General features: G+C 43.3%; 1 non-coding gene across 1 annotated transcript; it reads left to right on the forward strand.

Annotated features, from left to right (window-relative positions):
• The first annotated feature begins 2,373 nt into the window (after positions 1-2,373).
• On the forward strand, positions 2,374-2,455 carry trnas-cga (transfer RNA serine (anticodon CGA)). Its single transcript has one exon. It is a non-coding gene; the product is annotated as a tRNA-Ser (tRNA).
• The last annotated feature ends 2,468 nt before the right edge of the window (positions 2,456-4,923 follow it).

Consider the following 4,923-nt stretch of genomic DNA (forward strand, 5'->3'; position numbering starts at 1 on the left):
GATTAGGTGTATTGCCAAGTCCCAGAAAGTGCTCAAGTATCATAAAACAAAACACAACAACAAACTATTAAAAGTGAACATTTCCAAGTATATCCGTGATTAAATTAGGCCATCAATGCGCCGGTGCCCCCATCTGATCGAGAGAGCCAATCACCTTTCTCCCTCACCAGGACAGTAATGAAGGAAATGAAAGTATAGAAACGTTTCACATCGCGATTGGCCACCTTTTCGCTACAACATCAAAACAACGGCGAACAGATTCAATGCAGGATCTTCTTTCGAAATAACAGTGAAATAACTATGTCTATTCACTTTCAGAGTAAACGGGGAACAACGCAAGTTGTCTGGAATTAGAATAACCCACATCGACTACTTTGCTCCCACATTCTACTGATGCACAGACTTTCATATGAAAAGGTACCTTGGGTGATTGCCCTACACCCATAAATCTTCTGGCTGCCTTCTGTTTGTCCTGTCAGATTAACCTTGTGCTGCTCTAATCGAATTTGTAGTTCTTACCATTTGTCCGTATTGCTACGAGGGATAGCTGGTCGTGGCAACTCGTGACTGCCACACAAATTCTTTGCCAAAATTCGATAGTCCCGCAACGTGATTCGCAGTGCACGAACTTTGCAACGAGTATATGCCACGCGGCAAGTTAAAAAGCACGCTTCCGTTTATTAAAGTAAGTTTCTGGGAACTGACAGCCAGATTCCTCCTTACACTCGGAATTATGACAACACATAAACCAACAGCCTCTCTCAGAGACAAGTGACCAATGCCCATCTTGTGCCGGACGAAAATAGTTGACAAGATTGCACGCAGGGACTGCACAGAAAACTATAGAGGAGAAGCAGACAGACGACCATCGAGCTGCATTCATGCAGTTCAGTTACCCTGTAAACCCCATGCACAGCTGTTCCTTGTAGGTACACACAGGGCACTGAGTGTCTCTGACTCCGAGACTTGGAACTCAGATTATATGAACGTCAGCAGCACTGGTTACTTCCTTGTGTGAGGAAACTCCCGATGAAACATATGTAAAACACGATAGCTCATTGAGAAATACGTCCAAAATAGTACCCAAGAGACGTATTTCTGTTGTGTTTCTTGTCCTGTTCCTGACATGATATCCAGCATTGTACTTATTGTGTGCTTCCTGACGGTTCGGTGCATGCTTCCGTAATTGCATTGTGTGCAGTAATCTGCGTTTTAGCTGCAATTACGTGTGTTTGAAACCCAGGACCACCGGCCTCTATTTTGTTTTCCTCTTCTCGTGCGCAACTGCAACACAGTAAACCATCAATTAATATTGGGAAATGACATACACAGGCGTGTGAAAATCCCAGTTTCCGTGGCAATTATGCAATGGTTAGAGATTACTTTGATTCAGGAGATAAGGATGGAAAGTGTGTTTGGTTAGAGATGAGGAACATTGAGGAAAGAGGAAACCAGCCGGTGTGGCTTACAAGAACACTAACAGCAACCACAGTGTTAAAAAAGACGTACAGGAATAAATACCGCCTGTGAATGATAAAAGAAGGCAAGAATTATGGGAGACATTCATTTCCCTTCTTCCTCTCCCGTTTGAATTGTAAAGAAACTTTGGAGAAAAACAATCGAAAAGTCATATATGCCCCATCGAACAACGTGCGCCATACCTTGGTCATTGATTACTGTAGATTAGAATACTTACAATGTGCAAACAGGCCCTTCGGCCCAGCAAATCCACACCGACCCGCCCGAGTCCAAATGCATTCCTCTCCTTTGACCCAGTCAATTTAGCACGGCCATTTCAACAAACCGGTACATTTTTGGACTGTGGGAGAAAAGCAGAGCAAGCGCATGCAGCCACGGGGAGAATGTGCAAATTCCACACATTCAGTTGCTTGAGGCGGGAATTGACCCTGACTCTGTGGTATTGTAAAACAGCAGCCCTCACGATGGTGTCAGCGTGAGATGGGACTTATTTGCTGTCTTTAATTGGGAAAAATCTCTGTCATTGTGAGCATCTAGAAAGACCAGCTCCTTCGCCAGAAAAAGAAATGAATATGTCATTAACCTTTGTTTGTTTCATGTCCAAGAATACTCAGATCAATAGCTCCCTTGATTACCTATGCTTGTCATGTTCGCAAAGAGATCTAGCAAATTGCCCAAGTGTGATTTTCCTTTCAATAATTAATTTTGACTCAATTTGGCTGCAAATATCTTTTCCTAACTTTGTGTTTTTCTTCTTTTACATTGGTGTCTCGCACCTTACAAATGACAACAAAGGTATGAAAGGAGATGGAAGCATTTAACTCATCAAGACAGCGGTAGCTTTCAATGAGATCACGGCTGATTTGGTCAATGCTCAACAGAGTAGCATTGTCTGTAGTCATGGCCGAGTGGTTAAGGCGATGGATTCGAAATCCATTGGGGTTTCCCCACGTAGGTTCGAATCCTGCTGACTACGTTATAAATCCTCTCTTGCTGGAGCAGTTCAAACTACAGAAAGCCTGCTTTGCAAACCAGGCCTGTAATCTGATTAGACTTGGGAAACTGGAGTTCTTCATCAGAAATGTTCCATATTTAAAACATTATCTCTGTTTCTCTTTCCAGATACACTGCCCGACACTTCGGGATTCGGCAGTTGTTATTGAACGTCCTGAGCAGAAGTGCTGCTTTTCATTCGATTCCTTTAATCCATTGTCCTCTGTTCTCTGACTCTGGTCACTCGCAACGCTTCCTCCTGCTCGTCAGAGTCCTCATTCCCCACCGCTCCCTCTCCCATCATTACAAACAACCAGAGGAAATTGCCACTGAACCATCTTTGTTCCAAAGTGAAACTCACCAGCCGAGGAAATCTCTCCACCAAACGGGACTTCTCATCCCTGGACATGGTGCAAGCCAGAGGATTGTGAAGAGATACTGTGAAAATATTTTCAGTTGGCAGTTGGAAAAATGTTTAGGAAGCAAACCATATAATTTTGGCTCCAACTTTGGAAATCTTGAGAAACTGTTTGGGAAACGGAATCAGAGGAGAATGAACGAGTGTGAACTGTCCGTCCGAGTAGAGGAAGGGACATTAACTCTGATGTTCTCGGCACAGGAACTGATCTGAGGCATTGAAAAAATTCTCGCTCCCGTACGTGAGGAATACAAACTTCATCTGGACTCTGGGATAATGAAAAACTCTGGAACACTCAAAACAATATCCAAATATTGACTGGGATCACTGCAGTACGAGTACTATACATGGGTCAGTTTTTGTCCAGTGTGTGCAGGAGGGCTTTGTGACACATTATGTAGACATGCCTTCAAGGGAAGACGCCACTTTCGATTTAGCACTGGGTAACGAGCCTGGCCAGGTTTTAGGTTTGGAAGTAGGTGAGCAGTTTGGAGACAGCGATCGCAATTCTCTCAGATTTACTTTCCTAATGGAAAGGGAGAGGTGTACTCCACGGAGCAAGAGATTCAGCTGGTGGAAGGGAAATCACGATGCAATGAGTTAAGATTTAGGAAGCGCAGAATGGGGTAGGAATCTGCAGGGGGTGAGCACATTAAAAATGTGGAGCTTATTCAAAGAAAAGCTCCTGTGTGTCCTAGATAAGTATGTACCTGTCAGGTAGGGAGGACGATATAGAACGCGTGAGCAGTGGTTTACTAAGGAAGTGGAATCCCTGGTCAAGAAGGAAAAAAGTCTTATGTTGGGACAAAAAGTGAACACTCAGTTAGAGCGCTCGAGGGTTCCACCGATATCAGGAAAGACCGAAAAAGAGAGCTTAGAAGACCCAGGAGGAGACATGAGAAATTGTTGGCAGATAGGATCAGGGTTAACCCTAAGGCTTTCCATAGGTATGTCAGCAATAAAAGAATGACGAGAGTTAAATTTGGGACAATCAAGGATAATAGTGGGAAGTTTTGTATGTAGTCAGAGGAGATAGGGGAAGCACTAAATAAATATTTTTCGACAGTGTTCGCTATAGATAATGAAAATGTTGGCGAGGAAGATACAGAGATACTTGTGTCTAGTGTAGTAGAGATTGAGTTTCACAAGGATTAGATGATAGAAATACTGAAGAGTGTGAAAACAGACAAGTCCCCTTGGCCGGATGGGATCTGTCCTAGGATCCTCTGGGAAGCAAGCGAAGAGATTGATGAGCCTTTGGAATTGATCGTCAAATCATCGTTGTCTACAGGAATAGTGCCTATGGAATGGAGCATAGCATATGTTGTTCCCTTGTTCAAAATGTTTCGTCGAGACAACCCTAGTAATTACAGACCAGTGTGTCTCACTGCAGTTGTTGCTAACGTGTTGGAAAAGGTTATTATAGATAGGATTTATGACCATCTCGAAAAGAATAATCTGATCAGGGACAGTCAGCACGGTTTTGTGATGGGTAGGGCTTGCCGAACGAATCTTATTGACTTTTTTGACAAAGTGACTGAATAGGTAGATGACAGTAACCCAGTTGATGTGTTGTATATGGGTTTCAGCAAGTTGTTCGATAAGTTTCCCCACAATAGGCTAGTATACAAAATGCGGAGGAATGGAATTGTGACAGAGATTGCAGCTTTTATCAGCCATTGGCTTGCCAAAAGAAAAAAGTGTTGTAGTTGATGGAACATGTTCTCCTTGGTGTCCAGGTCCTGGCAACGTACCACAAGGGTCGGTGTTAGGTCCACTGCTGTTACATGAGATGTAACCTTGCCAATCAGTCTCCCATGGGGAACATTATTGAACGCCTTACTGAATTCCATATAGATCACATTTCCTGCTCTGCCCTCATCAATCTTCCTTGTTACTTCTTCAAAAAACACAATCAAGTTTGTGAGACATGATTTCCCATGCACAAAGCCATGTTAACAATCCCGAATCAATCCTTGCCTTTCCAAATACATGTACATTCTGTTCCTCAGGATTCCCTCCAACAATTGGAG

This window comes from Chiloscyllium punctatum, chromosome 27 (genome assembly GCF_047496795.1).
Source record: "Chiloscyllium punctatum isolate Juve2018m chromosome 27, sChiPun1.3, whole genome shotgun sequence".
Taxonomy (NCBI): Eukaryota; Metazoa; Chordata; class Chondrichthyes; order Orectolobiformes; family Hemiscylliidae; genus Chiloscyllium; species Chiloscyllium punctatum.